The sequence below is a fragment of the Callospermophilus lateralis genome, chromosome 8 (assembly GCF_048772815.1).
Source record: "Callospermophilus lateralis isolate mCalLat2 chromosome 8, mCalLat2.hap1, whole genome shotgun sequence".
NCBI lineage: Eukaryota > Metazoa > Chordata > Mammalia > Rodentia > Sciuridae > Callospermophilus > Callospermophilus lateralis.
In genome coordinates this window covers 69,401,193-69,425,669 of record NC_135312.1, presented here as the reverse complement: position 1 = coordinate 69,425,669, position 24,477 = coordinate 69,401,193, and the positions used below count along the sequence as shown (strand labels likewise).

General features: G+C 37.9%; 1 pseudogene; it reads right to left on the bottom strand.

Moving 5' to 3' along the window:
- Positions 1-510: 510 nt before the first annotated feature.
- On the bottom strand, positions 511-16,088 carry LOC143405705 (broad substrate specificity ATP-binding cassette transporter ABCG2-like; annotated as a pseudogene).
- Between the last annotated feature and the right edge of the window lie 8,389 nt (positions 16,089-24,477).

Sequence of the window (24,477 nt, the reverse complement as noted above, 5' to 3'; positions counted from 1 at the left end):
CTATCTTATTCACAATAGCCTCAATAAACCCCTTATAATAAATCTAACACAGGAAGTGAAACATCACCTACAATGAACACTAAAAAAAATTGAAGTAGACTTCAGAAGATGAAAAGACATCTCTTGTTCTTGGATAGAAATAATTAATATTGTCAAAATGGCCATTCTATCTAAAGCACTGCACAGATTCACTGCTAATGAAAAGCAGGATAGCATCACAATATTGAACCTCAAATTATTCTACAGAGCTATAGAAAGAAAAACAGCATGGTACTGACACCAATGCAGATATGAAGTCTAATGGAATGGAGTAGAAGACACAGAGACAAAGTCCCATAAATACAGTTACCTCATACTAGAAAAAGATGCCAAAATCATGTTGCAAAAAAGACAGCTTCTCCAACAAATAGTGATGGGATGACTGGAAATCCATATGGAGTAGAATGACATTTAGGTTCTATCTCTCAGACTGCACAAAGCTCAACTTAAAGTGGATCAAAGACCTAGAATTTAGAAATGCTGCATCTGCTTGAAGACAATATTGGCCCAACACTCCAACATGATGGCACAGAAAACCACTTTCTTAACAAGATTCCTAAAACACAAGAAATATAATTAAAAACATCAATGAGTGGGATGGCATAAAACCCAAAAATGTTGGCACAGTAAAGAAAAGAACTAAGTGTGAAGAGAAAGCTTCAGAATGGGAGAAATTTTTCCTACCTGCTCCTCACAAAGGGCATGAATTTCAAAAAATACAAGTAACTCAAAAACTATAACACCAATTTAAAAAATGAACCAACCAGAAAATGGGCAAAAGAATTAAACAGACACTTCTCAAATGAAGAAAGACAAACAGAAAACAAGTACATGAAAAAATGTTGAATATCAGTAGCACTTAGAGAAATATATATTTTAACTACTTGGAGATTTCATCTCACTCTAGTCAGAAAGGTGACTTTCAAGACTACAAATAACAATAATTGTTGGTGAGAATGTGGGGGGAAAGGTATGCTCATACATTGTTGGTGGTATGAGACTGAAAATTTGTGTAAACACTATGGAGTATGAAGATTCCTCTAAAGCCTAAAATGAAACCACCATATAAACCAGCTATCCCATTCTTTGGTATATATCCAGGAAAATTTAAATCAACATACTACAGTGATGCACAGCAGTGTTTATAGTAGCAAAATTCACAACAGCCAAGCTAGATAAGCAAACTAAGTACCCTTCAACAGAATAATGGATAAAGAAAATGTGCTATATATACACAAAGGAGTATTGCTCAGTAATAAAGAAGAATGACATTGTGGCATTTGCCAGTAATGGAGGGAACTGCAGACTATCATACCAAGTGAAATAAGCCAATGCCAAAAAAAGGCAAAGTTTGAATGTTTTCTCTGATATGTGGAATCTAATTCAAGCTAAGGGGAGAGGGATTTTAAAAAAAAATTTAAAAAAAGAGTTGAGTAGAGTAAACAAAGGGAAATGAAGGGAAGGTAATAGGAATGAAATAAGAAAAGAGGGTGGAATGAATCTGACCAAACTTTCCTATGTACGTTTATGAATACAACAGAGTGGATCTTATCATCATATACATACACAAGGCACTAAGTTTAAAAAAAAAACTGTCAGTAAACAGAAGATCTGTAGAGGAGGAAAGGAAAAGGGGAAGTACAGGAATAAGCCAGAACAAATTATATTCCATGCTTTTATAATTAAGTCAAAATGAATCCCAGGGTTATGTATAACTAAAAAGAACCATATTAAAAAAAGGAATCCTTGGATTCTTTTGATTTATCACATCCACATGTAAACCTCAAAACAAAACAAAACAAAATTATGTAACAATGTTCCCTGGAGAAGGAAATGTAGAAAAGCAGCTAAAAGAGGAAAAAAGAAAAACAAGAATAAAACTCAATGCAAAGAATCAAATGATCTGTGTCTTGAACAATGGGGGTGGGAGGATCATGGAAAAGGCTGGGTGAGAGGCTCTCTCCACATAGACCTACTCCATCTCCAGGACAAGACAGAGTTAAGATTGTTTCTTCACATAATTTCCGCCTTCTTAGTATGTAAATAATCACTTTTCTCATCACTACAGAAAACCACCAATTTTGACAACACAATCTTTGGGAAAATTCTGATTAAGGTCACATTGCCCACGTGGGAGCCCCTCCTTCCTGGTTATGATTCTATCAGGTTTCTTACATTACCTTGGAATCTGCCACTTCCTCCAGATCTAATTCGTTAATGACCTTGTTGATCCTCTCATTTTTTTTTCCTGTTTTGATATAGTTGTTGGAATCCAAAGAGCCGCTGAGAACCATATATTTTCTCTCACTGACAGGGTGTCCATCACAACACCATCCTGAAGGCAAATGTGATTTCCTTGAGAAATAGTTCGTCTTTTCTAAGACTATCAATTCAGTGTATGTAATTTAATAAATGAAAATAACAAACCCAAAGGAAAGTTCTAGCTACTGTGAATATTCAACTCTAAGGATTTCAGAAACTCCACACTCACAACTTCAGAGCCCAAGGGAAGCATTTTCATTCCCTATTTTCATACCCAGGTGGAGCACACAAAATTATGCCTTCTAGACACTTACAAACCTTTCAATGAGGAATTGCTAAAGTCATCCTTTAGGAGAAGAAGAGAGGTGAATGAAGGGCAAAAAGGACAACAATAGATCCTTTTGGAAATGATAGGAGAGCTAGAATTGATACCACTGCCTAAAAGTTAATATTCCAGGTTCTTTCTATCTCTCCTTTTGACTCCTTCCTCAATTTTTATAAATGTGGTGTAAATAAAGTTGGTTATGAGTATGTTCAATTGGAAGCATACTAAACTATAAGCCAAGGCTCTTGCCTTATGGGAACAGGGGAAACCTAAAAGGCAAAATCACTAATACTTACCTGTACCAGATAACCTGTATTATGTGGGAAATTGGAATCCTCAGGTACTCCATGTACCCAGACATCTCCAGATAAACCACTTGGGTCTTTCCTTGCAGCTAAGATATCTAACAACCTATAAAAGGACACATATATTGTGAGATTTTTCCTTCCTACAAAGGCTACAACTCTCACATACTCAGAATCCAAATTTTGTTCATGTTAAAAATGAACTAATCAAAAAAATCTATGGTTTAACATACGGTCTGTACACACACATACACACACACTCTCTCTACCTCTCTCTCTCTCTCTCTCTCTCTCTCTCTCTCTCTCTCTCTCTCACACACACACACACACACACACACACACACAACACACACACACACACACACACACACACAGAGAGAGAGAGAGAGAGAGAGAGAGAGAGAGAGAGAGAGAGAAATTCTTACCTTCCTTTTCATCATTTACTATACAAAATCCCAAACACATTAAAGCAAGAGATGATGAGCTTGTCCAGCAGAGTCCAAATGACCTTTATGTTGATGATCCCAACCCAGGTAGTAGGACCTTTTGTCTCAGATGCATGTGCTCATTGAGAACTTCAGCTCTTTCTCTCCATTGTAATAGTATTCCCTTATCATCCTTCCTCATTTGCTGATAACATCGCAAGCTGCTATGACTTATCACCTTATCATGTTGTGTTACTCATACTGAATTTTAATAAAACTTTCTGGTCCTAGGATTCAAACCACAAGATAGTCTAAAAGCAAGTGATATACACTACTTAGGACCAGACCAGGAATGCTCAGCAAATGTCTGTGATTTTTTTTATTGGTTGTTCAAAACATTACAAAGATTGCAGAATCACATCGGTTACACATCCACATTTTTACATAATGTCATATTAGTAACTGTTGTATTCTGCTACCTTTCCTATCCTCTACTATCCCCCCTCCCCTCCCCTCCCATTTTCTCTCTCTACCCCATCTACTGTAATTCATTTCTCTCCTTGTTTTTTTCCCATTCCCCTCACAACCTCTTATATGTAATTTTGTGTAACAATGAGGGTCTCCTTCCATTTCCATGCAATTTCCCTTTTCTCTCCCATTCCCTCCCACCTCATGTCTCTGTTTAATGTTAATTTTTTCCTCCTTCTCTTCCTCCCTGCTCTGTTCTTAGATGCTCTCATTACATCAAAGAAGACATTTGGCATTTGTTTTTTAGGGACTGGCTAGCTTCACTTAGCATAATCTGCTCTAATGCCATCCATTTCCCTGCAAATTCCATGATTTTGTCATTTTTTCGTGCTGCGAATTACTCCATTGTGTATAAATGCCACATTTTTTAATCCATTCATCTATTGAAGGGCATCTGGGTTGGTTCCACAGTCTAGCTGAAAAAGCACCAAAAGGGCTTTGAATTATACTTTCTATTGTACTCACAAAGTTTTGCCTCCACCTGAGGGTCCCATGATAGGATTAATGTCAGGTTTCATGATCACACTGTAAACACAAAATATACTGACTTAGTATTTTAGTTTTTATAGTGTTCTATAGTTTTAGCGGCTGCATTGAATATGTTTAGTTGATGAAATTCCAGACAGATAACAAGCACCGAAACTTAAAGAAAATAAGTCATTCTTAATAGAAGTCTAGCATACATAGGATATCATCCAATAGTCAGGAATTAAGAAAAATCCCTCACATTCCCAAAATATCTTGAAACCATTAATGCTGTTTGGGAAATGACATATTTCCATTTGTGTTCACATATCACAAAATGAATAGTAAATTCTCATCAATTATCTGTATTACTCTTATCCCTCTTAAAACAACTTCTGAATAATGTTTGATGATCAGCCTCTTCAAATCCCCTCACCTGCTTCTCAGTCAATTCAGACACAATGAATGAACCACTGATTTGGAGACTTATAAGCAGCAATGTTCTCACTTTTAGAATCTCATCAGAACAAAAATTAATGTGTCTTCAGTAGAAATTCAAGAGTGGAATAAATCACCCCAGAATATAAGAAACCATTTTCTCTCAGAAAATGGATGCAACTATGATTCAGTCAAATCAAGTGTATGCCTGAGGGCACTGAAAAATCAGATAGCATAGAAGGGGTAATTATGGCATTATTGACTGTTCTAAGGCCCAATAATTCAAATAGGCTCAATGCTGTCCTAAATATAAGAGGTGAAACTACTAAGTAGAATGAAATGGAGGAAAAGAACTAAGGGCAGGGCTACTGCAGGGGCACAGGAGTGCACACAGCAGTCTGGCTTCATACATTCAGAACTCTGGTGTTTATGCCAGTCTCTCTTTTGAATTGCTAGGCACATCAATATGTGTTCTACTGTGGAATCCGTATCTATTCCAAATGTAGGATCCAAGCCAACAGCTATGTGTCCTCACATACTAATACCCTATGAGTGTACAACTGTTATAAAATATGAAAGTCCCCACACTACTGTCCCACAGCACTCACATCCAGAATGGTCTCACCTTTCTTGGCCTGTAGCGCCTGATCTATCACAATAAAACTAGGGTTGCTAGTGGCTGGAGTTAAATGTACCTTTCACTTTGTTCATTGACTGAAGAAACTCTAAATCACTGGACTAGTATAATGAGAGTGGGGTAAAGCAAGAGCCAGCTGTGACTCAGAAAACTCTTAATTCATTTGATATCCTTCCTTCCTCCAGTGTAAAGACACACAAATGACTGGGTAGGTCTGGGGGTATAGGTCAGTGCTAGTATGGATGTTTAGCATTCATGAAGTCTTGAGTTCAATCATTAGCCATCCCCCAAATGCAAAATGTCTGGGTAAATTCTCAAAGCTCATTTCTCTACAGTTCTTAATACATCTCCCTTATTAATATCTACCTAGCAAGTGCTTCTAAAATGACCAGGAAAACCTTATTCCCTAAGTCTTCATTACTTGAAAACCTTCCCACGTTTTAACATACTTTCCTCAAGGAATGACCAAGCCATTCTGAATGATTCAACCAGGAACAAAATGTGAATGTTAAGGCAAAGAATGTCACAGATCCTGCTATTTGGCTTTCTCTGACACTAAACCCCAGTGTTACAGAAAACAGCAGTACTGTAGAATTGCAAATCCAACCATTCCTATGTGGAGCAGTGACTGTTCCACAATTCATCAGGCAATACAATTATGACGTGTCTACTATGTGTGTACAACATACACTTCTAGGAGATGGGACACAGATGAGAACAAATCAAGTAGATAACAAATGGGAAAACAAATTCCTAGTGCCCTGGAGTTTACATTCTAGCCCAGGGATCAGCCCCCTATTTTCACAAACACTGTGATTTGACAGAGTCTTGCTCATTGGTTTAGAGCTACTTTCATTCCACCAAGACAGTTATGTCCATCAAATATGGTCCACTATTTTTTGGTTTCCCCACCCTCCCTCCACCATTCTCTTACCCCTCACAAGCCATTCCCCCTTAATTTTCCACTTTATAGCATGTGTCTGCAGAGGCCCTTTTTTTCATACTGTAAAATCTTCACGACCAGCCTGTGTCTTAATGTAACCACTTCTCCCTCCTTCATTTCCCTATTACCCACCACACACTGAATCTCAAGTACTGAGTACAAAAGATGAAAGTCACCTGAAGGATTTCTGTTGGTTCTATTGCATGTTAGTAGATAATGGTACAATCTTTGGTCTTGTTCTCTTTATAGGCAAAGGATCCAAATGTCATTCCTGGGGCATGGTCAACCTCCCCCCAATACACACACTTATCACAAGTTCAATCTCCATGCACCTGGCCCTCAATGAAGGGTGATGAGCTTTTGTTCTGTCTTTGAATACTTACTTCTGTCAATCACCACAAGAATGAGGGAAAATGCTCTAGTTTTCTGATTCATCCATCAGACTAAAAGAGGATATATCTCTGTCACCAGCATCTTGTATAACACCAGACACCTACTAGAAACCCATATTTTTTTGAATAAGTGAATCTCCACTTTAGTGTATTGAATCCCTAGTTGATTAGATGGAAAGGATAAGTGAGGTAAATGAACCCCTATGCAATGTATGCATTATATATATATTCAACCTGCTCATATTCAAAGCATGGTACTTTCTACCTCTTTCATCACAAAATATGTTAGGACAACAATTTCTTAATTATTGTGTATTTCACAAAAGACTTGTCAGCTTTTCATAAGTCAAATCTATCTAATTATGTAGCAAAAAATCAAAGCCTTCCATCCACCATTCCTTTCCTTATTCTCCTAGTCAGGATTTCTTAACCAACAGAAGAAAGAAGAAGTAGGAAAGGCAGCAGATTTTGTTGCATGGACAGAATTCCAATACATACAGAAGCTCTGGCCTCAGCCCAGGAGCCCTCAGTTCCTTGCTATTTCTCTTCTGCCTGTGCCTCAACATTTTTATGCTATCTTGTCACTTTTTTGATTTCTAATGGGAGTTGGCTAGCATTAATGGAAAAGTAGAGAGTTGCTTGAAAAATATCAAGTAAATACAACAAACACCAAATTCTGTATAGATCTTCAGCCACACTCAGTCAAAAGGTTCTTTTATAACCACTCTCCAGCCTTGGAGAACCAGGAGAAGGTGCTTGTTTTTTCTAGGAATGATTATTTCCCTTATTACACAAACAGAACTCATAGGTCATAGTATCTGAGCAAAGCCAAATTACATTGTGACACCATCAAAAGAAAAAAGAGGCTCACAAAATATCAGAAAAACACTGACACTCCTAATTCCCAGCATCTGTGAACTCATGGAGGTACCTCTTAGTGATAGGTTCTAAAGAAACACTCATCTCCCTTCCACTCTAGATCCCACTTTAACACCAAACTTTGAATTCTTATTTTCTGGTTGAATGAAAAGAATAAAAATAAAATCACAATTATTAGGTATTTTAAAAATTATGTAACTTCAATTAAATTGTAGGGATCTTATATTTAAATATGTTCTACCTGTTTTTATTAGAGTGAGTAATGAGTAAATTGTTATAGACTGTGAACAACTATAAATAGACAATTCATTTAAAGCAGGTCTATTTGAAAAGAAAAGTACTTTCACAATATACTATCATTTCAACCTCTTTACTTCTAGAACATAAAAAGGACATATACTGCAAAGGTACCCAAAACTAAAAATTGTCTGTTTCAGAAAACATGTTTGAGTAGTGAAATTGAAAAAATTCTGTTTTAGAGTTTGGAAAGATCAATTATATACTCACAATCAAAAAGCAATAAAGTAGCCAGTGTGGTAGCACATGAATGTAATCCCATCAGGCCAAGAGGATGTAACAGGAGGATCATGAGTTCAAAGTTAGCCTCAGCAACTTAATAAGGCCCTAAGCAAGACAGGGAGAACAACTGTCTGTAAATAAATCATAATAAAGGTCTGAGTAGGGGATGTGGCATAGCGGTCAAGTGCCATAGGTTCAATGCTGGTATGAAAGAAGGAAAGAAAGAAAGAAAGAGAGAGAGAGAGAGAGAGAGAGAGAGAGAGAGAGAGAGAGAGAAAGAAAGAAAGAAAGAAAGAAAGAAAGAAAGAAAGAAAGAAAGAAAGAAAGAAAGAAATGAATGACACCACCAGGCCTATTTCCGCCATGTGGCATACATAAGGGAAACCAAATTGCACATTAATTGTTCATTTTCTCAAAGATTGATTTACATGGTACAATCCCTTTAATGAATGGATTTTAGTTCAGTTCCATTCAAAGCTAAACACACACTTAACAAGTGATCCGATAATTTCTTTATTTTTTTTTTTTTGTTAAAAGAACACGTTTAATAGAGCTTAAGAACTTAGTCATGGATTTGTTGAATTTGAGGTACCTCTTGGAGATCTCGTGTCTTTGCAGAATTTCAGTCATTGTCCTTAGGAACATAACCAATGCCGCCTTCTTTTTTTGAAAATTTTGATTTGTTATGTATGACAACAGAATACATTACAATTCATGTTACACAGAAAGAGCACAATTTTTCATAGCTCTGGTTATACACAAAGTAGAGTCACATCCTTCGTGTCTTCTTACAAGTACTTAGGGTAATGATGACCATCGCATTCCACCATGTTTCCTACCCCCATGTCCCCTTCCTTTCCCTCCCTCCCCTTTTCCCTATCTAGAATTCATTTAATCCTCCCATTACTGCCCCCCCACACACTACAGCATATTATGGATCAGCATTCTTATTTTTTTTATTATTATTTTTTTAAATTATTTTTTATTGTTGGTTGTTCAAAACATTACATAGTTCTTGATATATCATATTTCACACTTTGATTCAATTGGGATATGAACTCCCATTTTTACCCCGTATGCAGATTGCAGAATCACATCAGTTGCACAACCATTGATTTACATATTGCCATTCTGGTGTCTGTTGTATTCTGCTGCCTTTCCTATCCTCTACTATCTCCCCTCGCCCCTCCCCTCCCCTCTTCTCTCTCTACCCCTCTACTGTAATTCATTTCTAGCCCTTATATTTTCCCCCTTTCCCCTCACTTCCTCTTGTATGTAATTTTGTATACCCCTGAGGGTCTCCTTCCATTTACATGCGATTTCCCTTCTCTCTCCCTTTCCCTCCCACCTCTCATCCCTGTTTAATATTAATCTTCTTCTCATGCTCTTCATCCTTACTCTGTTCTTACATACTCTCCTTATATCAAAGAAGACATTTGGCATTTGTTTTTAAGTGATTGGCTAGTTTCACTTAGCATAATCTGCTCTAATGCCATCCATTTCCCTCCAAATTCTATGATTTTGTCATTTTTTAATGCAGAGTAATACTCCATTGTGTATAAATGCCACATTTTTTTTATCCACTCGTCTATTGAAGGGCATCTAGGTTAGTTCCACAGTCTTGCTATTGTGAATTGTGCTGCTATGAACATGGATGTAGCAGTGTCCCTATAGTGTGCTCTTTTTAGGTCTTTAGGGAATAGACCGAGTAGGGGAATAGCTGGATCAAATGGTGGTTCCATTCCGAGCTTTCCAAGAAATCTCCATACTGCTTTCCAAATTGGCCACACCAATTTGCAGTCCCACCAGCAATGTACAAGAGTACCCTTTTCCCCACATCCTCGCCAGCACTTGTTGTTGTTTGACTTTCTAATGGCTGCCAATCTTACTGGAGTGAGATGGTATCTTAGGGTGGTTTTGATTTGTATTTCTCTGACTGCTAGAGATGGTGAGCATTTTTTCATATACTTGTTGATTGATTGTATGTCCTCCTCTGAGAAATGTCTGTTCAGGTCCTTGGTCCATTTGTTCATTGGGTTATTTGTTGTCTTATTGTCTAATTTTTTTAGTTCTTTGTATATTCTGGATATTACGGCTCTGTTTGAAGTGTGAGGAGTGAAGATTTGTTCCCAGGATGTAGGGTCCCTATTTACCTCTCTTATTGTTTCTTTTGCTGAGAAAAAACTTTTTAGTTTGAGTAAGTTCCATTTGTTGATTCTAGTTATTAACACTTGTGCTATGGGTGTCCTTTTGAGGAATTTGGATCCCAACCCCACAGTATGTAGATCATAGCCAACTATTTCTTCTATCAGACGCCATGTCTCTGATTTGATATCAAGTTCCTTGATCCACTTTGAGTTAACTTTTGTGCATGGCGAGAGAAAGGGATTCAGTTTCATTTTGTTGCATATGGATTTCCAGTTTTCCCAACACCATTTGTTGAAGATGCTATCCTTCCTCCATTGCATGCTTTTAGCCCCTTTATCAAATATAAGATAGTTGTAATTTTGTGGATTGGTTTCTGTGTCCTCTATTCTGTACCATTGGTCCACCCACCTGTTTTGGTACCAGTACCATGCTGTTTTTGTTACTATTGCTCTGTAGTATAGTTTGAAGTCTGGTATAGCTATACCGCCTGATCCACACTTCCTGCTTAGCATTGTGTTTGCTATTCTGGGTCTTTTATTTTTCCATATGAATTTCATGATTGCTTTCTCTATTTCTACAAGAAATGCCGTTGGGATTTTGATTGGCATTGCATTAAACCTATAGAGAACTTTTGGTAATATCGCCATTTTGATGATGTTAGTTCTACCTATCCATGAACAGGGTATATTTTTCCATCTTCTAAGATCTTCTATTTCTCTCTTTAGGGTTCTGTAGTTTTCATTGTATAAGTCTTTCACCTCTTTTGTTAGGTTGATTCCCAATTATTTTATTTTTTTTGAGGATATTGTGAATGGGGTGGTTGTCCTCATTTCCATTTCAGAGGATTTGTTGCTGATATACAGGAATACCTTTGATTTATGCGTGTTGATTTTTATATCCTGCCACTTTGCTGAATTCATTTATTAGCTCTTATAGTTTCTTTGTAGACCCTTTTGGGTCTGCTAGGTATAGAATCATGTCATCTGCAAATAGTGATAATTTGAGTTCTTCTTTTCCTATTTTTATGCCTTTAATTTGTTTCATCTGTCTAATTGCTCTGGCCAGTGATTCGAGAACTATGTTGAACAGAAGTGGTGAGAGAGGGCATCCCTGTCTTGTTCCAGATTTTAGAGGGAATGCCTTCAGTTTTTCACCATTCAGTATGATGCTAGCCTGAGGCTTAGCATAGATTGCTTTTACAATATTGAGGTATGTTCCTGTTATCCCTAGTTTTTCTAGAGTTTTGAACATAAAGGGATGCTGTACTTTGTCGAATGCTTTTTCCGCATCTATCGAGATGATCATATGGTTCTTATTTTTAAGCCTATTGATGTGGTGAATAACATTTATTGATTTCCGTATATTGAACCAACCTTGCATCCCAGGGATAAATCCTACCTGATCATGGTGCACAATTTTTTTGGTATGTTTTTGTATCCGGTTCGCCAGAAGTTTATTGAGGATTTTTGCATCTAGGTTCATTAGAGATATTGGTCTGTAGTTTTCTTTCTTTGAAGTGTGTTTGTCTGGTTTAGGAATTAGGGTGATGTTGGCCTCATAGAATGAATTTGGAAGTTCTCCCTCTTTTTCTATTTCCTGAAATAGCTTGAAAAGTATTGGTATTAGTTGCTCTTTAAAGGTTTTGTAAAACTCTGCTGTAAACCCATCCGGTCTTGGGCTTTTCTTAGTTGGTAGTCTTTTGATGGTTTCTTCTATTTCCTCAATTGATATTGGTCTGTTTAGGTTGTCAATATCCTCCTAACTCAATCTGGGCAGATCATATGACTTAAGAAATTTATCGATGCCTTCATTATCTTCTATTTTATTGGAGTATAAGGATTCAAAATAATTTCTGAAAATCTTCTGTATTTCTGAAGTATCTGTTGTGATATTGCCTTTTTCATCCCATATGCTAGTAATTTGAGTTCTCTCTCTTCTTCTCTTCATTAGCATGGCTAAGGGTCTGTCGATTTTATTTATTTTTTTCAAAGAACCAACTTTTAGTTTTGTCAATTTTTTCAATTGTTTCTTTTGTTTTGATTTCATTAATTTCAGCTCTTATTTTAATTATTTCTTGTCTTCTACTTCTTTTGCTGTTGTTTTGCTCTTCTTTTTCTAGGATTTTGAGTTGAAGTGTTAGATCACTTATTTGTTGGTTTTTTCTTTTTTTAAGGAATGAACTCCAAGCAATAAATTTTCCTCTTAGAACTGCTTTCAATGTGTCCCATAGATTCTGACATGTTGTGTCTGTGTTTTCATTTATCTCTAAGAATTTTTTAATTTCCTCCTTGATGTCTTCTATAACCCATTGATCATTCAGTAACCTATTGTTCATTCTCCAAGTGATGCATGATGTTTCCTTACTTCTTTTATCACTGATTTTCAATTTCATTCCATTATGATCAGATAAGATGCATGGTATTATCTCTACTCCTTTATATTTTCTAAGAGTTGCCCTGTGACATAATATATGATCTATTTTTGAGAAGGATTCATGTGCTGCTGAGAAAAAAGTGTAACTGCTTGATCTTGTTTGGTATATTCTATATATGTCAATTAAGTCTAGGTTATTAATTATGTTATTGAGTTCTATAGTTTCCTTATTCAACTTTTGTTTGGAAGATCTGTCCAGTGGTGAGAGAGGGGTGTTGAAGTCTCCCATGATTATTATATGGTGGTCTATTAGACTCTTGAACTTGAGAAGAGTTTGTTTGATGAACATAGCTGCACCATTGTTTGGGGCATATATATTTATGATTGTTATGTCTTGTTGGTGTATGGTTCCCTTGAGCAGTATGTAGTGTCCCTCTTTATCCCTTTTGATTAACTTTGGCTTGAAATCTATTTTATTTGATATGAGTATGGACACTCCTGCTTGTTTCCGAAGTCCATATGAGTGATATGATTTTTCCCAACCTTTCACCTTCAGTCCATGTATGTCTTTTCCTATCAAATGCGTCTCCTGAAGGCAGCATATTGTTGGGTCTTGTTTTGTGATCCATTCTACTAGCCTGTGTCTCTTAATTGGTGAGTTTAAGCCATTAACATTTAGGGTTATTATTGAGATATGGGTTGTTCTTCCAGCCATATTTGTTTATTTATGTTACTAAACATGGTTTGTTTTCCTCTTTGTTTATTCCCCCCCTTTACTGTACTACCTCCCACTGTTGGTTTTCATTGATATTTTCCATTTCCTCTTCCTGTAATATTTTGCCGAGGATGTTTTGAAGAGATGGCATTCTAGCTGCAAATTCTTTTAACTTTTGTTTATCATGGAAGGTTTTAATTTCATCTTCCATCCTGAAGCTTAATTTCACTGAATACACAATTCTTGGTTGGAACCCATTTTCTTTCAGTGTTTGAAATATGTTATTCCAGGATCTTCTAGCTTCCAGAGTCTGTGTTGAAAGATCAGCTGTTATCCTGATTGGTTTACCCCTAAATGTAATCTGCTTCCTTTCTCTTGTAGCTTTTAAAATTCTCTCCTTATTCTGTATGTTCGGCATGTTCATTATAATGTGTCTTGGTGTGGATCTCTTATGATTTTGCACATTCGGCATCCTGTAGGCTTCTAGGATTTGGGATTTTGTCTCATTCTTCAAGTCTGGGAAGTTTTCTCATATTATTTCATTGAATAGATTGCTCATTCCTTTGGTTTGGACCTCTATACCTTCCTGTATCCCAATGACTCTTAAGTTTGGTCTCTTTATGTTATCCCATATTTCTTGAATGTTCTGTTCATGGTTTCTTAACAGCTTTGCTGAGCTGTCTATGTTCTTCTCCAGTTGAAATACTTTGTCTTCATTGTCTGATGTTCTATCTCCTAAGTGTTCTACTCTGCTGGTAGTATTCTCAATTGAGTTTTTAAGTTGGTTTATTGCTTCCTGCATTTCAAGGATTTCTTTTTGTTTGTTTTTTATAACCTCTATCTCCCTGTATAATTGATCTTTTGCTTCTTGGATTTGTTTATGAAATTCATTGTCAAAGTGGTCGAAGTGGTCTTTCATTGTCTGATTTTGCTGTCTAATGTCTTCCTTGAGACTCCAGATCATCTGAAGCATGTATATCCTGAATTCTTTATCTGACATCCCATCTGCTGCAGATATTACCTCTTCTAATGTTGAGTTGACGTGCATTGCTTGTGGTCCTTTTTTTCCTTGTCTTTTCATACTGATCGCGTTTCTTTCTGCTTGGTGAAACTGTTGTGTTATTGATTTTTCCCCCTATATATTTATATTGCTCTTTTATAGTTGCAAAGTCTCCCTCACAGGCTTTGGCAGTGGTTCTGCCCCTCCTCCAATTGGGGAAATGTGCCTACCACGGCAGGCCACTGGGCCTGTACTTTTGGTGGGCCTGTTCTTTCGGTGGTCACAGGTCCGCCTACCTTGCAGGCATGAGCAGCAGCTCTGCCCCTCCGCTGGCCGCTAGGCCTGTTCTGTCTGTTGGCTGCAGTTCTGTTTACCTAGCAGGCGCTGGTGGCGGCTCTGCCCCTCCCCCAACCGGGAAGATGTGTCTGGTGGGCCACTGGGCTTGTTTTGTTGGTGGTCACGGTTCCGCCTACCTTGCAGGCATGTGGAGCAGCTGTGCCCCTCCTCGGGTTGCTGGGCCTGACCTGCCGGTGGGTGTCAGGTGCACCTACCTTGCAGGTGTCGGGGGTGGCTCTGCCACTCTGCGGGTCACTGGGCCTGATCTGCTGGTGAGTCGCAGGTCTGCCTACCTTGCAGGCGCCCGGCAGCTCTGCCCCTCCCCCAACCGGGGCGGGGCGATGTGTCTGCCCGGCCGCTGGGCCTGTTCTGTTGGTGGTCACAGTTCTGCCTACCTAGCAGGCGCGTGGGGCAGCTGTGCCCCTCCGCAGGTTTCTGGGCCTGACCTGCTGGTGGGTCGCAGGTCTGCCTACCTTGCAGGCTCGGGGGTTGGATCTGCCACTCTGCGGATTACTGTGCCTGTTCTGCTGGTTGTTCGTGGGTCCGCCTACCTTGCAGGCGCCCGGCGGCTCTGCTCCTCCCCCAACCGGGGCGATGTGTCTGGCGGGCCACTGGGCCTGTTTTGTCAGTGGTCACGGTTCCACCTACCTTGCATGCGCGTGAAGCAGCTGTGTTCCTCTGAGAGTTGCTGGGCCTGACCTGCCGGTGGGTGGCAGGTGCGCCTACCTTGCAGATGCGGGGGTGGCTCTGCCTCTCTGTGGATTGCTGTGCCTGTTCTGCTGGTGGGTTGCGGGTCCACCAATCTTGTAGGCGCCCGGCGACTCTGCCCCTCCCCCAACCGGGGCGATGTGTCTGGCGTGCCACTGGGTTTGTTTTGTTGGTGGTCACGGTTCCGCCTACCTTGCAGGCGCGTGAAGCAGCTGTGCCCCTCCTCGGGTTGCTGGGCCTGACCTGCCGGTGGGTGTCAGGTGCGCCTACCTTGCAGGCGTGGGGGGTGGTTCTGCCGCTCCGCGGGTCGCTGGGACTGATCTCTGATCCAATCATTTCTGTCCTAATTTAGCAAAAAAGAAAAATGCTCAATATGTCTAATTAGATATTTGAATGCAAATATCCATAGCAGTTTATTGGTAATAGCTAAAACCTGAAGTTCATTCTAAGTCAATAAGGTGATCCTTTTGAAGCTTTATGCACCTACTTGATATCTGATAGTTTCTTTTTCTCAGTTGTTTTTCAGTTAAATAGAAAGCCTCTCTTCTCTTTTACATGATAACAGATGTTGTGAAAACTTAGCACAGGCCCTTTCTGGTCCCTGGAGGTTGTCCCAGGGAGGACATCAGAGTCACCAGGACATGAGGTCATTGTTGGAAGACATTTGGAGAGTTCTGTTTTTCTGTAGAGGGAAATGCAATAGTAAGTTGGCAGTCCAGGTAAATGAAATTTGTAAACACGATATAACAAAACATGAACACATTTAAACCAATCTTTTTAAAAACTGTGCTGCAATGAGTAGGTTCCTTTCCAAAGAACAGCCCAAATTACTGTGATAAGAAAACTTGAAAACCTATAATGAGAGGAGGATACAAATTAAAACACCTGCACTCCAATTAGATGTCATATTTCCAAATTGAGAGGTCTTAAAAGGGACAACCAAACAGAGGATTTCTAAATGTTCTTTATGAACTTCTTCCAAACCATCCCAAAGTTCATCCTCTCCCAACCAATGACCAATCAGGTGAATAAAAAGAGTACAATACATAATAATGGTTAACAATATACCCCTTTGAAACTAGAGAAGAACTCATGTAAATTTAAGAGAGATTCTACTGAGAAACTCCTGTGAATTTAAATAAGACAAGTAGGTAACAAGTCTTGGGGGAGGGGTGTCTGTGGGAGTCAGGGGGCAACACTGGCAGATGAGAAGTCCTTACCCTTTGTGTCCTCTCTGCATCAAGCTGACCCCACCCTACTGACACACCATTTAGATCTTCTGTGAGAGGGTAGATAAACTTGGCACCTCTCGATGGTGCTTTGTACAACTTTATAAAACTCACCTCCAGTGACTTCAGGCAAAGATCACAGACTCATTACCTTCTAGAAAAGTAAATATATAATGACATAAATTGATGTGAACATACTTTATATACAGAGATATGAAAAATTGTGTTCTATATGTGTAATAAGGATTGTATGCATTCCACTGTTGTTGTAGATTTAAAACAATTAATTTTTTTTTTAAAAAAAAAAAAAGAAACTTCAATTTCACCCTCTGGATAAATTGAAGTGGATTTCCTAATGCTAGCTGGACCTAAGAACTAAATTCCAGCAAGACCATGCTCTAAATAGCAGCAAGGCCTTTCCAGTCACAAACAAAAGATATTAAGGTAGCGATCAATATAGGAATATTGGTTCAGCAGGGTCTCCAGACAAGTACAGAGTTGATTTTCTTCTTCTGAAAACAAACTTATTCATAGACACCAGGATGGGAACAGAAGGTTGGATAGCAACTTTTCTCTGTATTTATCACCCATTCCTCTCTTAAACAACTGCTACCCTACTGACTTTAAATAAGATGACACTGAATATTTTCTCTATGTAAATCAACTAAATGTATGACTTAAATGTGGTATTCACTCTTCTCAGCTTCCTAGTGAATAGGGAGAATGATTACTCATCAGTATGGATTTTGTGGGATCATGATGCATGAATAGCTTTGAATATATATATTTGAATATATATATATATATATATATATATATATATATATATATATTAATATAAATGTCAATATATATTGATAACCACAGAAGTGTACTTTAAGTAGCAGAGATATGTGGTATGAGAATAAAATTATACAATACATTATTGTAAAGGAAAAAAGTTATGAGGACCAAATCAACTAGACTATCAACTTTTGGTTCACATTCTGATGTGAACTCAGCATTGATAATTTTAAAGAACATATGAGGTTCTCATAGGTCTATAGAACCTATAGATACAGGTAAGGAGGCCATTTGGGCCCTTTAATTTTCATTAAAACATTTCAATCCTAACTACCTACCCCAGAGTATATGGTTCATTCTTAACACTGAGTAAACTTCCTCCTTGGTAATGTCTTCAAATGCTACCAAACTCATATCAAAAAGTGTCAGCACGATGTTTGAGGTGACATATAAACAATTACCCTCATCTGATCATTGCACAATATAGATGTATAAGGAAATGTTGCACCAAACACTTACCTATATTAAATTAGTGTGTGTCCATTGAAAGACATATACATATATTTTTAAAGCAAAGGACAATATATTTACATGTTATTTAAAGAACATGAGGGTTACCTATGCCTCTATAAAATGTAGGTTTATCCCCAATTAAGTTCCAGCCATCAACAGTAGCATATGAGACTACAGGGTCTCAGTGTCCAAGTGTGTCTTGTTACAGCTAAAACAATCTTCCTTAGGAAGTACACTTAGACCATGCACTACTGCATGCATATGGGCAGCATTGAGGGTGCTCTCCATTGCCATTCCTCAATTTCTTCTGCATCCTCATGTGACACACAATACATATTCCTCAAAAATAAGGGCCATGAAAATAGACACATGGACCAATGGTACAGAATAGGAGACTCATAGACAAAATCATTTAGTAGTACTCATCTGATCATCTTTGACAAAGGCACCAAAAACACACATGGGAGAAAGGACAGTCTGTTGAAAAATGGTGGGTGCTTGGCAAACAGGTTATTCATTTAGAGAAGAATTAACATAGAATGAAAATACAGAAGAATGAACATGGAAGCATGAAAATGTATCAACAATTCCTGTTGTTATATACAACTAAAATACACCAAAAACATGGGAATAAAACAAAAAAGTTTAAAATTTTTAAAAAAGCCAAGCAAAGCTTCTGTGAAGAACCAGCTGGAGAGGAAATTATTGATCATTTTCTTTCTACTATGGCCTCCAGGATACAATTTTTTTTAAGTGCAAAGGCCTTTCAGTTCATCTGTGTCCATTCCAACATGCTCTCTCTGGCAATGTTTCACTCTTGTTGGAATTTTATTTCATTTTTCTTATGCTAACTTCAAATGCTTCATGGATGCCTAATGATAATAAATGTAGAAATGGGTTTGCAGGCTCCTGTGTGTATTTTAATACAACTTAAGAAAAATAATGTGTTCCCTAAGAAAACTCCTGAATAATGCCCAGGGTCTTGGAACAAATAAGCCCAATAAACATTGTTATTATGAATCAGTATTATTTTCTGAAACTGGAGTGAGCATTTACAATTCACATATAATATATATATATATATATATATATATATATATATATATATATATATATATATTTATAATTTATATTATTACATATTATAAATATATAGTACATATCATATATTAATATATAATTAATACATTATGTTAGTATATATTAACATAGTATATTAATATACATTATATATTAATATATATTTACAATTCATATATAATACATGAATATATAATATGCTCTCTTCTTATACATGCACTTTTTAAAAGCTAGGTTATAATCTAGTTTTGGGTCTGAATTTTGTGGACTATTTGAATGTTTTCAATATTATTTTAATAAGTGTTGTAAATAGTTGGTTAATTTTTAAATTTAACTATCAAAACCAAAATACCCACAGAAAAACTCTAAAAAAGAGCTCAAAAACTATAGAAAACTATCCAAACTTGTGAGAAAACAATGTCCTGGGGATAAGAAAAATAATTATTTGTCCAATCCTTTTAAAATATTAATGCAGACAAATATTTGCTCCACCAGCAGTAATTCTCATGTTCATTAATTTTTCATCCATCAATATTAACTTTCATTATCTTCACATATTTATGGTCAGGCAAGAGTTTTATCTTAATTGACTTGTGCAGGACTCATACCAGACCTGAATCAGTTGCACACCCACATAGTTTTCTGAGAAAACATTCTGAATGGAAAGTTTTCATTTTCTACTCTCAAATTAAATTGCCAAGGGTATAAAGTCAGTCATCTTATTTGAGCAGTGTGCTCTTTTCTAACAAAATGTGCTCCCAATACAAACGCACCTTTCCTGTTATAAAAACTTGCCCACTTAATAGTAGTTCAAGTGACCAAGGGCTCCAGTCTCAGGATGCATGTGCTCCGAAGCAGAGCATAAAATTGGTAATACAAAGCATAGATACGGAAGTTGAAAGGAGTCAGCATGAACTTCCACACAGGCCCTGTAACAACAGCTTCCACAAGGCCACCAAGCTTCTGAGCTGGTGTGACAATCCTGATACACTTTCCGCAGGTCACCTGGTTCCTTTTCCCTACCTCTTTCTTCCTGCCCCTCTCTCCTCAGTGGAGGACTGAATGCCTCCCCTTTTCTTTAGCTCTCTAGGGACAAGGTCTGCAGGGAGCCAGGACACTGCCTACAGCCTCCACAGAGCCCTTCCCAGGATGGAGACAACCCCATGGCACCAGATGCCCTGAGGTGGAGCACTCACCACAGGTAGCTACCTGAGAAGGTGCTAGCAGCACAGCTGAGGGCTATGGGCAGCAAGCTGGACCACTAGGAGAGAACCTGAATGGGACTTCTCTATGTAAGGCTCAGGCTGCAGGGCCAGAATACCAAGAGCTTCCCAGACTCTGAAGTCAGGCTAGCCCAGAACAGGGTGGGGACAAGAAGGCAAAAGGCATGGTGCAGCCTGAAAGACTTTGATAACCTCCTGTGCTCAGGTCACCCAATGTCCAGGACCACCACCTTCCCATGGAGTCATGTCACAGAGAACTCTTTCTCTGACGACAAAGAGAAAAAACAAAACCCCAGCATCTGGTGCTTTTTCTAAATGAACAGAAGCAATTTATGTCTGGTATCAGTGGAGACTTCCTGGGCTGATGGACACCTCTTGTGGCTCTGCTGATATCCTTGGCCCTGAGTGCTGGAGACTCTGACACCGAGGCTTTTCCTCTCACACTTCACCCATCCCAAGGGCAATAGGCAATTTTTGGTCAATGAGTTTGGGACAAATTAGATGGTTGCCCCAGGGCCAAATACATCAGGAAATGAATCTAAGGGGGTGGAGGATTAGAATGAAAGTATTCCTGTAGAAGATTTCAATGTCTTCACACTGATGAAATAATTACTTCTCTGCAAGAGTTTGAGACTGTGAAAACCCCAGAAGAAAGTATTGTTCAGGAGAAGGGCTGGTGACCAGACTCTGTGAGTGAGCACTGCCATTCCAGCATTTACCCTGGCCTCTACCCTCAGAAAGTAGTACCTGTATGGAGAAATCCTTCTATCTGCAGTTTACAAAGAAAACCACACAGGCATTATATTGTTGACTCTGAAAATTATTGTTAATGTTTTGTCACATTCAGGAATACTCAGGCATGAATAGAAGAAAAGAAAATGAACAGTACATTAATTTTTAGAATATTGAAGACACTGTATTGTAAACTTAAAGAGCATCAAGTATGTTATTCTTTTAGCATTTATTCTGTCAATAATAATAAAGACACAGGGAAGGCTCATATACAAATACGTTTTATGAGATGGAAGACTTAGCCATCGCTCAGCACTCACTCAGCACAAATGAAAGATGGCACAGAACAGAGGTTTTGCTTGTGGACCAAGCTCTGGACAAAGCACAAGTTCTCCCCAGCACCCCCCACCTCACCATACACCCTATGTGAGTAACAGATGAAATCCATCTTGGAAAACCTTACTCACCATCTATCAGTGCGTGTGGCTACCAGCGCCATTTTGTGGCTGATCAGGTACCCAGTTTCCAACTCTCCCACCCCCAATTGTGATAACTCAGAATTTTTCCCATAAGCTTTTGGGGGGGCTTAGCTATTAACCTGAATGCAGAGACTCAAACCAGGAATAGACAACTCCACCTACTGGAAGAAAAGAAAACAGAGTTCTGAGACTTTTTTTTCTTCTTCCTTTCTCGCTTTTCTCATCCAATCTCCTCTACCCTTCCCTCTCTGGTTCTCACATATGTGAATCCAAGAACTTTGCATGAAATTGGACTTTAAGAACTGAATCACCAGAATAATATAATATAGAGGAATTGCATAGGCCCCGCCTTTCCCCACCCCTTTATTTTTTTCTTTTCTTTCTCCCACTCTTTCTTTCTTTCCTTGTTATTTTTTTCTCTTTTCTTCTCTTTTCTTCCTCTCTCTATCCCACTTTCAACCTCATAACTTTTACTATTTATATGTAGGGTAATTTTCTAAATACAGATAAGGAGTTTGAATTTATACATTCTTCCGTAAATTACCCCTGTCTATTCATTAGAGTTCTCCTCACCATGCGCAAAAGTTAACTCAAAATGGATCAAGGATCTAGGAATCAAACCAGAGACTCTGTGTCTAATAGAAGAAAAAGTAGGCCCTAATCTCCATCTGTGGGGTTAGGCCCCAATTTCCTTAATATAGCACAAGAATTAAAACCAAGAATCAACAAATGGGATGAATTCAAACTAAAAAGTTTTTTTTCTCAGGAAGAGAAATAATATGTGAAGTGAAAATGGAGCCTACATTCTGGGAACAAATTTTTACCTCTCACACATCAGATAGAGCTCTAATCTGGAGGATACACAAAGAACTCAAAAAGTTAAACAACAACAAAAAAAAACAAATAACCCAATCAACAAATGGGCCAAGGACCTGAACAGACACTTCTCAGAAGAGGATATAGAATCAATCAACAAATACATGAAAAATGCTCACCATCACTAGCAATCAGAGAAATGCAAATTAAAACTACTCTAAGATACCATCTCATTCCAATAAAATGGCAGCCATTAGGAAGTCAAACAACAACAAGTACTGGCGAGGATGTGGGGGAAAAGGTACACTCATACTTTGCTGGTGGTACTGCAAATTGGTGCACCCAATTTGGAAAGCAGTATGGAGATTCCTTGGAAAACTGGGAATGGAGCCACCATTTGACCCAGCTATTCCTCTTCTTGGACTACACTCAAAAGACCTAAAAACAGCACACCACAGGGAGACAACCACATCAATGTTTATAGCAATACAATTCACAATAGCTAGACTGTGGAGCCAAACTAGATGCCCTTCAATGGATAAATGGATAAAAATAATGTGGCATTCATACAAAATGGAATATTACTCAGCACTAAAAAATAAAACGATCATGGCATTTGCAGGGAAATGCATGGCATTAGAGCAGATTATGCTAAGTGAAGTTAGCCAATTCCTTCCAAAAAAATGCTGACTGTCCTCTCTGATAAAAGTGAGGTGACTCAAAATGGAGTAGGGAGGAAGAGCATGAGAAGAAAATTACCTCTAGATAGGGAAGAGAGGTGGGAGGGAAAGGGAGAGAGAATGGGAATTGCATGGAAGAGGGAAGGAGACTCCCTTTGTCATACAGAATACAGGTATGACGATGTGAGGGGAAAAAGAAGAAGAAGTGGTACACATTAGATTGGTTAGAGAAAAGTGATGGGAGGGGAGGGGAGGGGAAGGGGGGAATGGAAGGACAGCAGAATAAAATAGATATTACTATTGCTGAGGGTATATACGTGACTGCATGACCAATGTGATTCTGCAACCTGTACACTCAGAAAAATGAGAAATTATATACCATCTGATTCAAATGTATGACATGTTAAGATCATTGTATTGTCATGTATAACTAATTAAAACAAATTTTAAAAAGGTAATACATTTTATTCAGATTTTATTTTAAACCAAAATTATGATACATTGTTGATGATCAGATCTTAATGAATATTGAGGTATCAACATTTTCTGAAAGTAGTTCAAAGAAAGTATCTATAAAAACGAGAAAGGAAATGTGATATTGATATAAAGTATAAATAAAAAAACCAGGATGATAGGTTTATATAGTATTTTGGGATTATATAAATAAAAGGAATTAGAATGCTGGGATGAAGCTCAATGATAGAGGGCTTGCAGCCTGAATGTATGCCCTAGACACATGTAAAGAGGTAAATAAATAAATCCAAACATATACCAAAATTCTCTGTGTATAAAATAGTTGGTTGAAAATACAATTCTAGTGTAATTTTTTTTAGAGTTGACCTAATGCAAATATACAATTTTTGTAATGAGAAAATCATTGTTTTTAAAGGTGAGATCCATTGATAAAATGAACATATAAAGACACAATTCTTAGAATCACACCTTCACTCAAAACAGGGCCAAACAAGAGAATCAAAAAGTTTTCACTTTATTTTTCATCTAATTCATAAAATAGTTTTTTTTTAATTAAATTTTTATGGGCCAGTTATTCCACACCTCAGTGTAGTGGCCTTCATAGAGTCACAAGCTCCTGCCTTGTGTGTTAAGGAACTAGGTGAAAGAACTTCTGCTTCAAGAAATTCTTATACCACCCTATAATCATCTCTGTGCTGTCTTTTGTGGTTTGGATCCTTAGTGTAACAGGAAAAGCTCATGTGTTAATCCAGGAATGTTCAGAGTGAAGTTATTAGATCATGAAAGCAGTAATATTGTTAGTAGATTAATCATTTTGAAGGAATAATAATTTGAATAGACTGTTGGGTGACAATAGTAGGCAGGTGGGACATGGCCAGAAAAAGTAGTTCATTATGTAAGTGTCCTTGGGTTTTGTATTTTGTCCTTGGCTGTCCTCCTCTCCTGTTTCAGGAGTAATGAAGGATTGTGACAAAACTTGTCAAAATTATATTCTTTCATCTCCTTCTCTCCTCTTCTCTCCTCTCCTCCTC